Raw genomic sequence first — 12,905 nt, 5'->3', positions numbered from 1 at the left:
AAACGTGTTTAAATCAGTCAAAACGTAATCAATAGTGTAAAATACATGATGAAAAGTAGAGAAACTACAAAGTAAAATAATGCATAAAAGGTATGTATAAAATATAAATGTCAATAAATACATAAATTATATTTGTGATACAAACTGCATACAGTATAGTACATACAAGCAGTACTTATTAACATTTAACACGAGTAAAAGTATCAAAAGATACACACATACGTTCAATACATGTAGGTATAAATGAACTATACGTTATATATATTGTATATATATTATATATAGCAGGGTTTACTCACGGTGTGACAGCGCTGAGACTGGAGCTGCTTGTGCTTGGCTTCCTGCTGGCTCTCTTTTCTACGTTCTCTGAGATGGAAATTTCTCAGGTTTCCCAATGTAACGCTGTGTGCTGTACAGCTCAACCACCACTCATATATCTGCTGACTCAGCACACACACACACACACACTATATACGTTGTTTCCTGCAGGTTCATTCAGAAAGGACAGTTGTCTAGTTTTAGTGTTTTGCGACTGTTGTTGCTGCTCCTCTGGCATCATCGGCCTCTTGCGTCAGTGGTGGACATCTCTGTTTGTTTTAGCACAATAACACACACACACACACACACACACACACACACACACACAAGAGGGAACGAAAATGTATAATAAAAGAACATTTTCTCACTACTAGCATGCAAATAGTTTTCGTTTCCCAGCAACCAGTGGCGATCTTTGGTATGCACATCTTGGGTGGGAGACACACAATATTCATATGAAAAAATGTGATGATGCAATCCAAACATAGCGTAGATATATCCCATTGAACCATCTTAGACCAACATAGAGGACCAACATAAAGGACCAACACATAGGACCACTGAGGACCATGTTAAAGATCTCTCAACATCCAATAGCCGACTCGTAACGAAAGGTTGAGCAACCTCATCCTAAACATTACAAACCAAAAGTTACTTTAGAATGATGGCTGAAGTGACCTTACAGTAGTGTTGATGGTTGTCACGGTTCCTTAGTCTGGAGTCCATCCGTTTTATACTTTGGAAACAGAAAGGCTAGCTGTTTACCCCTGCTTCCAGTCTTTATGCTAAGCTAGGCTAACCTTTGATCTTCTCATCTAACTCTCATACAGAAAGCCAATGATCATATTTTCTTAAATGTTGAACTATTCCTCTGAGCATTAAAGTTGAGACAAAGAGTTCTCTTTTGTTGACAGCTCTCTAAGCCAATTATGATTTGAATATTATTGTTATTTTATAACATTTCAATGGCTGATAACTTGTTTAGTTTCCAATATTCAGCTCGAGCCCTAAGATTGTGTAACTGTAATGAAACGAGTTGACATTTTCAACACTACATTTTCTGAGTGAAAGCATTTTGCGTGACTTTTGCTCTTTCAGTTTCTGTTATTGTAGCTGTGAAGCTGATCATTCATCATCTGATCATCTGATGAATATTTGAACCCTTTACTATCAGCTGCTGAGTCATCTGACCTCAGGGCTAAGTATGTGTTGTGATTAATGGAGGGGCTCTGGTGAAGGCCACCATATTGTTGGTTTCTGCCTCATGATTGGTGAATAACAGGCCAGCCGTTCTGTCATGAAATGTGCGGCACTCCCTAAACTAATATGTGCACTTCTGCACGTTCATGAGAGCAGGTGACTTTTGATGTTGCAGTAGAATCAGGGTTCTAGTTTAGTTTGTTAGAGTTTCTCTCTCTGACTGTGTTGATGGTCTGAATGCACTCATGTCATGTTATCAGGAGATGCACGATGTGAAGACAGAGCGTAGCCAACGAGCTGCGTTAGCCTGGCGAGCTAACACTAATATACACAAATATAACTGATAATAACGTGAGTAAAATGTGGTTCACATTTTACAAATTGAGCGGATAGAAATGTAATATCTGTGTACTGTCTTTATTTGGATTTGGAAAGGGGTCGGAGGGAGTATGTGAGAATACTTTTTATAAATATTGGCGTTGATAAACTATTTTATGAAGATGGTCAGAGATCTTTATAGAAATAGAAGCTCTGCCCTTTGAGGCTACAAACAGCGCCCAGCTTTGTGTGCTTTGACCTTGTTATTAGTTATAAAAGTCTCTAATGTAAGGTTAAGATCACATCCACTAGAGCGTGGGATAGTTTATGAAGTGTTTATTCACAGCCGACTGTGAGGAGCACAGAGAGCTTCATGTTGTTTCTGCACTGGTCAGATTAAACCGATCAACATCCTTGTCTGTGTGAGAACGCAGGCCGCTGACAAAAAGTCAAGTTCTAAAAATACTTCCGACCGTTCCTGAAGAAGAAAAACTTGCATGTTTTATTTGTGACTAACTGCTCCGTCATCTCACAGCGTCAAAACACCCCCCCCCCCCCCCCCACACACACACACACACACACACACACACACACACACACACACACATCACGCATTCTGGTGGATTACTCCATCTATGTGACACGCTGGTGGTGCTGGGCCTTTACCAACATGCTGCAGACTCACGCTGATGACACGAGGTTCCTCGGTGATGCAAGCTGTGGCACGGCTGTCATCGTAACAGGCCCAGAGCTGAGGCTGCTGTTACTGCTGCATCCTACTTTATACTCACTCACAGTCCAAGCACAACATTTAGTTTGGACCGAAAGTAATCGAAGCAGAAGCAGCACTTGTAAACAAAAGACAAAGATCTGGTAACGTGATGTCATGTGTGTCTCTGCTTTAGTAAACACTTTAGAGACAGAAGTTCTTCTTTGATGGCCGTGCTCTGGTTCTGCTCAGATGTCCATGAGGAGCTGCATCCTTCTTCTGCTTATGAAAGTCTTCAAAATCTTAAAAATCTACATGCAAGTAAATATTTATCAGCCAAATCAAATAGTTTACAGAATATATTCAACCTTTGTTTCTTTATAATACATTTAAAACTTCTTTACAGAGTTTGTATGAAGGTAATAACGTAGTTTATGAACATGAGATATGATTATAATCCGTCCTCTTCATAGTGGAGGTTAGTTTATGGAGTTTAGCCGGTTACACTCGTCTTCTTGATTGCTCACAGTTCATTTTGTTTGTTGGTCCTCTGATGTTTCAGAGAATAAAGAATAAAGCATAAAGCGTTGATCATAAACGCTACAGCGTTGCTTCCAGTTCTGCCCAGTGGCCGCTCGCGGCATTGCACCCAAAATCCCCCTTTGGCCCAAACAGCATGTTCCTCATGGAGCACAGGACGCCTCTCGGTGTTCAGCATCCGGTTCTTATAATGAACCCACGGTCGGAGATTCAGGTGTGTTGTGCTAGCAGCTAATGTAGCCTCGAGCTTTTAGCCTCACGCTTTATTAAAGTTCTCTACATATTCAGTCTCCCCACGACCTGAAAATAGACTTTGACGTGTAAAATCAGGAGTTCCTCTTTAAACTAGTGATATTAGTTTAAACAAGTTTAACAACCATTTTAATATCCAGTTGTTTTCCATCAATGTTTTCATGATCAAATATACTGAAAACAAAATAGATCACATGAACTTTCCCCTCAGTCATGTGTTCATTATGGTTGTTTTGCTGGTGGGATGACTCAAACAGGAACAGGCCTCTGACACCCAACAGTAACACATTAACAGGTTAAAGGTGGCCGGCTCAGAACACAACATTCATTTAACCCATGTTGGGAAAGAAGCACATGTTGCGTGTTTTGGGAATTCCTCACATCGGCTGGATAGCTGTGAGATGTTGATCCTCCAGATACAGCCGGACAGATGACTCAGCATTATCAGTACATTACACCATCACAACTGGACCCATTCCTGTTCAACAACTATTAACCAGCTGGACGGAAGAACACTGTGCATCTCTGAAGGAAGCAGTTCCTCTCATAATCTTTCTATAAATGGTGAAACTGCTAATTATTATAATAATTAAAGTGTACATTAAAACGTACATATCTACAGATTTGGACCATTTGCGCCATCAAAACAATCATGTTGTGTCCATTACTTGCCTGCTTGTTAGCTTTGGTTCAACAGAAGCTCTGAGTTAATGAACTTATTGCTGCTTCAGTCATTTCAGAGGTGAAGCACTAATTAAAGATCAGCTTCAGGCTGGCGGGTTTAAACACCTTTAAGACAGTTCCTTCAAACGTAGGATATAAATACTGTCAAGTTGACATTAACATTAAATAATGTTGCATAAATCCCCACTGTGGGACAAATAAAGGATGATCTCATCTTATCTTCACATGATTGGAAGTGAAATGTGTTTCTGTTTGTCTCTATGAAACAGTTCTGAAGTCTTTAGGTTGAAAAGTTGAAATATGAGTTAAATATAAATACTTCCGATGGCCTCAGAGCTCAAACAGCAGTAAGCATTTGTTTAAGAGACGTCACGTTAGAGAAATGTCTCCCACTGTGAGGACCCCCCCTGACATAGCCAACATGCACAGTGGTTTGCATACTGTGAAGGTTTGCGGTGAAGATCTCCTGCAGACGTCTGTTCTCACAGGAAGCTAGAGAATGAATGCCGTTGTTTCATCACAGAGTCACACGACCTGCAGGCTGCACGGACTCCACCAGAGGTAACATTAAAGTGAAAACCTGAACACAAACTTAACCCTAAACTAGACTCAGGAGATGTACCAACACTTCACCAAAAGATCTTAATCCAACGGGACTTTAGTACAACAGGAGCCACAAGCTTGTGCTTTTCATCGGAGCTTTGAGAGCAGATTGGAGATGATGGCTGCAATAATATAATAATATAATATATCAGATACAAACACATAAAGTGTGAATCCTGTGATCCAGGGGACATGTGAATAAATGTCCTGAATGAGACATCCTCACATAAGAACACGTTACTTCCCTTTTCCGCCGGCTCAGACGTGAACACCACGGACTCAAAGAGAAGTCGGTGTTTGCGTCACACCGAAGCGACTCTGTGTGTGACCACGTGACATGACTGCAGCGTGAATGCTGGCTTTACATTAATGAAGTACTGTTTAACTGGGTGCAGAACCTAAAGAACCTCTGGTGTCTACGTACATATGAAGAGAATCTGTTGAAATAGAACAAAGACGTGTTTCAGTTAGCCAACGTGTGTCACAACACGCCTCCAGCAGCGCTGCACGAGACGCTTTGAGGAACTCTAGAGAAACCAGAGGACACGCGCTTCTTTTAAAATTACTTTTTAAAGTTTATTCAAAGAAAAACAAAACATACAGGACTTCCTGTCAGACACAGAGAGGACATAAGTTAGAGTAGCAGAGGAACAGAAAGAAGCACGTCGACGAAGCAGCGCTGTGTGAATACCTGAAATGAACACGCGTGTTCTTTATTGTTTAGTGAGATGTTGTTCAGTGGGGGAGATGACCAAAAGATAAAAAACACTAAAATAACTAAAATATCCAAATAAAACCAGGCTCAAACACAAGGAATATGCATGAAACATAAACACGTTAATGCTAGTATGAAACTATCGATAAGCTTTGCGATGAGCTCTAAAACTTAAACAGTCATTTTCTCTTCCTTCTTGTTTCAGACCAATAGTTTGAAATGCTGACCTCTGCGCACCTTTTCCCAATTTGAGTCACAAACGACCATTAAGCCCATGAAGAATATCAATAATAACCCTTTTATTTCAATACAGCCGCTCATCAGGGCCTTGATGCATGAAGAGACACGCACACACTGGTACTACTGCACACACACACACACACAGCTCAGACTACACAGCCTGTTACAGGACGAACCCGTTACTGGTGACGTGTTCACAGCTGAGCTGAGCGTGTTTGTGACGTTTGTCTTTCAGAGTCGCTGTGCAAACGGAGGAAAAGAGTGGAGCTCAGCAGACGTCCTGGAGGAGAAGGATGCTGCAGTTTGCTGCCGGTCTGTTCACACACACAGACAACTTAAACATCAGGAAGAAGAAGAAGAAGAAGAAGAGACGGCTCTCCAGAATCTTCAGCAAACAGCCGAGGGAGGTAACTCTGAAGTCCAGAGTCTAGTTCTGTATGTGATGAGGTCGACGTTTAAACACCAGAATGTCTCCGCTGCTGCAGCTTTAACTCCAAAATCGAACATCTAGGATTGATCACTTGTGACAAGATACAAAAGCAAAGAAAACATCTCATCTCATGCCTCGGACCACCACACAGTAATACGTCTTTTCTACATTCTTGACACTCATACGAAGAAATGAAGTGATTTGAGGAAAAATAATAACCTGCTGACCATGCGTTACCTCTCTGCCACCTAAAATCCAATCCGCCTCTCTGACCACACACACACACACACACACACACACACACACACACACCGTTATCATCTTATTATATCTGACTATTCACAGCAGTTCAACTGTCATGTTTGACTGGTGGGGGAGAAACATGACACTATCTGGAAGATTCAACGAACTTTTATTGTACATAGACACCTTTTATTTTTTCATTTAAACTGTTATTTGTTTTGGACCACGCCCACACCACCTCCTTCTTTTAGACAAGCACCCACCTCACACACTCCTTGCGCACTCCTCTCACACTCCCTGCACTCCTCACACTCCTCTCGCACTCCTCACACTCCTCTCACTCCTCACACTCCTCACACTCCTAGCACTCCTCTCGCACTCCCCTCGCACACTCCCCTCGCGCACTCCTCACACACTCCTGTGGGTTCAGAGTAAAAGCAAGCAAACTGTGGGTGGATGTGCGTAAATCTTTAAAAAAGAAAAAGGTAAAGACATGTTTTTACTCCACATAGTTACACTTATCTTCAAGGAATAATAATAGTAATAATTCAAAAAATACTATTCTGAAATCCATCTGCTTCAGCCTCTTTCTCCCTCAATCATCCCCCGCTTTTTTTAAAGCACCTGTCGAAACAACACAATACTTCAACGACACCCCCCCCCCCATCAGACCTCCATTACCCCCCCCTCTCTCCTGCTTTTACAAGTCACCCCTCCCCCTCTAACCAGCATGTCAAACAGAAGTACATTTACACACACTACTGTAGTATTAATACAACAGACTCCCACCACACCGGCCCCATGAAACGCTCGTGAGAAAGGGAGGGAACTTGGGGGGGGCCTCTCTGACAGACCTGCAGAAGGTAGTAGCAGTAGTAGTAATAATAGTGGTACTAGCAGTACAAGCAGTACTAGCAGTACTAGCAGGTAGAAGACCTCGAGCTGACCGACCGGCGCGGGAGAACAGAAATAATGAAGGAAAATAATAAAATCTGTCCCATCTCAGTCTGATGAGCACCAAGGAAACACAGAGGGGGAAACAACAGCAGTTCACACCCCCCCCCCCCCCTCCCCTTGATCTTAAATTCACATTTAGTATATTTCTACTTTCATTCATATGTTAATAAATCATCCCTTCAGGCTGCAGAGTTTTAAAGGCGACGTCATCACTGAGGACCGCTTCGGTCCGGTCCTTGGTTTTGTTCTCTCTCTCTCTTTTTTCTTTTCTTTTGGTGATGATGACATCGACGGGGGGGGGGGGTCTGAGATCCAGTGTTAGCGAAGGGTGGAGGACGAAGAAGAGGAGGAGGAGGAAGACAGAGGGGCGGGGCCTCTGATCTACCAGCTGAGCAGGTTGCTCCGGCCCAGAGTCATGAAGTAGACCTGGCTGGAGCCTCCGGACCGAACGGAGGCGAAGAACACCTGCAGAGAGACAGACAGGTGGAGGGTCACTAACACGTACCGTCTCACTCTCCATCCAGCTGAGTCCAATCCAAGATGCATCCAAGATTCATCTTTTTATACATAACTCACTAAATCAGTCAAATAATACAGGATATGTAACGATACAAACAAAATACTGTCATCAAACAGAATAATTACTGTTAAAATATTCACATAGCGCGTTCAACCAACCAATCGCAATCATTAGAGCGTTCAACCAACCAATCGCAATCATTAGAGCGTTCAACCAACCAATCGCAATCATTAGAGCGTTCAACCAACCAATCGCAATCATTAGAGCATTCAACCAACCAATCGCAATCATTAGAGCGTTCAACCAACCAATCGCAATCATTAGAGCATTCAACCAACCAATCGCAATCATGCACAGATTGATGAGTCCATCTGTCAAATGAGTTCTGTACTGATAAATGAATGCAGTCATGTAGAAGTTGGGTTTTTTCATATTACATTTCCTAAAGATTTATTGACTGAAATTGACAAAAAAAAAAAAATCAGTCAAACGTATTGACTAATGTGGGACATCCTTCAAAATGTTTCCAGAAAGAAACGCTGCAGAGCTCTAAAGCTCACATCATTTATCATTTCCCGCTCAAACATAGAGAAGAACCACGTCGCTCTTTACTTCCTGTTAGTCCAACAACAGGCCGGCGGAGTGAAGGGAAGAGAAACTAGAGCGCTTCAACCGGCACAGAGAGTTACACCGACACGTTCGAGGCTCTGGAGTCAGTGAGTGTGTTTCTATGGGGTTTGCATGTCGATGGTTTAAACATTCAACATGTTGTGTCTTTAGCCCGAAATCGTATAAATATATGTATATAAACCATACGACGATATTTTGAGTGTTGATGGAGCTGCTACAATGTTAGCTTAGCATAGCACCAATAGATCCAGACTCCATTCAGAAAACAAGCGTTTTAAAAGTTGTTTGCCCATTTGTTGCAATTAAATCACAACTAAATAGTTTATTTTATGCTCGTACAGCTGCAGTAAACCAGCCGACGTGTGGCTTGCTAGATGCAGTGAATATTCCTCCAGATGATGTTATGAAGCAGACAGGACGGAGTTCAGTTTCCAGATATCCTGGACTTCCACAACATGATCAGAGCAGCTATAGAGGTTATTTACGTGTGTGAGTAACTACACAGACGTGCCGTTGAGCGTCGCTCACCTTGTCATTTCTTTCACAGAGGAACTTGAGTCTCTGGGCTCTCTTGTGCATGAAGACGCCGTCCAGGTGTCCAGTCTCCACCGAGCGGATCTCGATGGCCTTCTCTCCCCAACCCATGATCTGGTTAGAGCGAATGTAGGCTGCAGAGAGGGATTCAAGTTAATGCACTGATTGTGTGTGTGTGTGTGTGTGCTTCCTCTGCAGCTGCAGGGCAAAATGATCAATGCAAGTGGCTCGTGTAGGAACAAGAGAGCTGTGTTAGCGTGTGTTAGCTAATGATTCATCAATCATCAGAAACTTGGACCAGGAACACATTGCAAAGACAACACATTGTTCTAATCTTTGCTTTTATTCTTTTAGATGAGTAACTATTATTCAAACGTACCAACGTCATTGATAAGGTTCATGCGAAGTGTGAAGAGGAATTAGGAATTAGATGATCTGGATTATTGTTTTGAAGGAAGTGTTTTCCCCCCCGACTCACCCACGGAGGTGGGCATCTCCCCCCACTGCAGCACCACGTCCTTGGTGATGCGTCCGTACGTGTTGACGTAGACGCCCTCGTCCTCGTAGCACACCAGCAGCTCGATGCCGTCGGTGTTGGGCAGGATGATGATGGCGTGAGACTGGATGTGGGTCTGGATCTGCAGGGACACACGGTGGGTCAGATCATCACGTTATGAGAGGCCAGTTTTAGAAAAATCATTTCACTGCATCTTTTGGCATCTATGATCAACTCGAGCAATTGAGAAAGAACTGATAGGAAAGATATCAGAACACATGAATCCATGCAGAGAACCGTGATGAAGGACTAAACGTGTTCTCTGCATAGAGATCTCTTCTATCAGTTTGAGCTTCTTGATGCTTCCAGCACCTTATTTAAGATAAATATATCTAGATATATATCTAGATATATCTATATATATATAGATAAACTCTGATTATTGCTGGTCAGCGTTGGGCTTTTATCTGCGTACGCTTCCTTTCTGACGGATCGTCCTCGCTCTGACGTCATGAGCAGTAAGGAGTTAATCATACAGATTATGAGAAGCATCCTCCTGTTGGTGCTCATGGTGAGGAACTAAGTCGAACAGATAGATAGTAAAGAGCAACGGGATGCTCGTCTGCCATACGGCGGTTCGGTTGTTAGAGTAGTGATTTGTTTGTCACAGAAACATTTGAAACTGAAACTCTGCGATGAAGCTCAGAAGGAGACTGGATGTGGCCACAGACCCTCAGACACCATCACATCATTAATGTCACAGAAACATGTCACGTGAGTTCTTACGTGTGTCGGCAGGTAGATGTCGTAGACGGCCCCGGAGTCCACATCCACGGCGTGGAAGCCCGAAGCGGAGCCGTAGATCACCTTTAACCTCTGACCCTCCTCCACGGTCAGGTCCACCAGCAGGGGCTTGTGCACCAGGTCCCCGAAAGACTGAAGAGCACGGGTCAGAATACAGGTTATCAATATTGATATCAAGCTAAAACATGTATCTGCTAACAAGCTAAGCTAGTGGATTGACTCACCTTGAAGGCCATGAACTTGTGGTAGGGTTTGGGGGCCCAGGCGTAGACCTCCACCGAGTTCTTCAGAGCCAGAACCAAGAACTTGATCCTCTCATATTTCACTGGGGAACAAAAACCAAAACATCAGAACACAGAAGAGCAGAACTGGACGTGGGTGGACTCTTATAGAACTCTGGTGGTTTATCCACCATCATTCTCATCAACGTATCTCCTCATCTGATCGTTAAATCGATTGTTTTGGGGTTTGTTTAGTACTTTTATTGCTGCTTTTATGTTCTTTGTGCAGCGCTTTGTAACTTTTGTTTTGATAAGTGCTATTAGATATTATTACGTTTTAGTCTGTAACTAATTTTCCCTTTTAAAAAGCAGTACAATCGATTCAACCTAATGTTTATTTAGATTTCTGGAGCCCATGCATGATCAGGTGTTTTCCTTTCCTGCTCCGATATTCAGTGTCATTTACAGAAAACATGAAAAAACTGTCAGAAGAACAGTAAATTCTCAAACTATAGAGCTTCTATTATATTTGGTTTGTGTATAATCTGGTTCTCATTGCCGTTGTTTTATATTCTTATGAAAACATATTCATTCCAGCCACATAATCTCTTGATTCTCTAAAACACAGCTTGTCCATGGCTGTATCGTCACTGTGTTTACTGTACACTGTAAGTATGAGAAGATTTAACTAACAGCTATTTAGAGTTTTAAAACCTTTAGTCCCTACATTTCTCCTGTTTGACCAAACATCAGTACAAGAGGACTTTTGATCATTCGATGGACGAAGTTATAGCCGAAGAGTTTTATCTCGTGTATATTTGTATTTAGTATTTCTAATGTGCAGTAAAACTCAGTCACGATGCACCAGGAGGTGACGCTCACAGAGACTCGTGTCGTTTTTATCGTTTTCTTTGGAAAAGCCCCGAACTGTACTTTCCACAAGTGCTCAAACTCTTTAAACTCAGCTGTGATTCAAGAGATGAAATCTGATTTTGCTCCGATCATTACAGAGGAGTTTCCAACAGGAAGTGCTCGACCATAACCGAGGACATTCTGAATTTTAGACAGGTCAGTGTAGTTACATGTCCACTTTATTACTTCATAAAGGGCTTTCCTGCCATCATCTGTCCGTGGCATGCGTGAAGTTAGTAAACTCAGAGTCCCCTGTTCATCCAGATGTGACCGAGTTCATAACAAAGCTGCTAACCAGATCCCATTGATTTCTAGCTAAATATGGATTTAAAAATCAATCAGATGAAGCATGATACACATAACGGTTTACAATAAACAAGCTTAACCCCCTCAAGGCTTATAACTGTATATGTTTGCCTTCATTTGATGGGGAGCAGCAGAGACAGACGAAGGAGACATGACACGCAACAAAGGATCCCAGCCATCAACCAACCAGCTGGTTGCAGAAACATGGTTTACGTCTCAGACCGCTGAGCCACAGGGAAGCTCCAACAGCCTTCTTAATCTCAGGCCTGCATCCAATTCACCGTTTGCAGAATCTGTGCGTATTAATGTGTTGACATCCTGATTGTTGTTGTCTAGAGACCGTGAGACTGTGACCTACCGACGTTGTAGTGGACGCAGCCCTCCAGGTCTCCGACGGTGGTCCAACCCTGTTTCTTCTCCACCTCGGGGTCGTTGTGCAGGATCTTGTTCCTCAGCCAGGACAGGTAGTACACACGCAGCTTGTTCTTCTTCCCTGTCGGGGATCAAGAGACATCAAATTATATTAAAAATATTTTATGTTAAATGTGTATACTGTCATAGTATAATATGTAAAAAAGAAGAGGTAGTATCGTGCGATATCATGCTGATTGAAAACATTTTGTAAAGCATCGTGTCTGTTTGTCACAGCTCTTCATTCACAGGTGACAGATGTTCAGACCTCTGTGTGAAGCAGCACAACAGGAAGAACCGGTCCACTCATGTACCGCTGACCACCAACACCGTGACGCCTCATGTGGTGGGCAGGTGGTGCACTGATACCCTCCCTTCCATCTCTCCTAGTATATATTAATAACTATTAAATACGGTATCAGAGCAACTGAAGGTGGACATGATCTGAGATTTACAAACTGTGACCGTTTTCTCCAACATCAAGGAAGTCTTCTAGCATCTGGACTTTTATTTTAATAGATTGGAATGCACCGAATATGTGGAGCATGAGACTACTTCCTACGGAGTGTGCTGAGTGTTGTTCCTATGTATCTACTCAGCCTCTCTAACAGGGAGCTGATAGAACTTTCCGTGACGTCTACATGTCGTCACCTCAATTATAAGGAAAAGTAAAAACGGACGTGCGTGAAGCGCTCTGTGGCGTTTCATTCCATCACAGGCGTGTGTCAGCGTTACGTATCATACACACACGTGACGCTAAGATTTACTCAACATCTACATTTACTCAACCGTCTCAAAATATCTGTTGTGACACACTGACTGCACCGCTTCCATGTGTGTGTGTGTGGGGGGGGGGGGGGGG

At 42.7% G+C, this 12,905-nt stretch overlaps 1 pseudogene; it reads right to left on the bottom strand.

The window, feature by feature from the left end:
* Positions 1-6,636: 6,636 nt before the first annotated feature.
* LOC116397985 (mitogen-activated protein kinase kinase kinase kinase 4-like) overlaps positions 6,637-12,905 on the bottom strand; it is a 16,410-nt pseudogene continuing 10,141 nt past the window's right edge.

Source organism: Anarrhichthys ocellatus, unplaced genomic scaffold (assembly GCF_004355925.1).
Source record: "Anarrhichthys ocellatus isolate YVR2014 unplaced genomic scaffold, GSC_Weel_1.0 scaffold77, whole genome shotgun sequence".
NCBI lineage: Eukaryota > Metazoa > Chordata > Actinopteri > Perciformes > Anarhichadidae > Anarrhichthys > Anarrhichthys ocellatus.
Note: the sequence above shows the minus strand (reverse complement) of the source record. Positions and strands in the feature narration are given on the sequence as shown.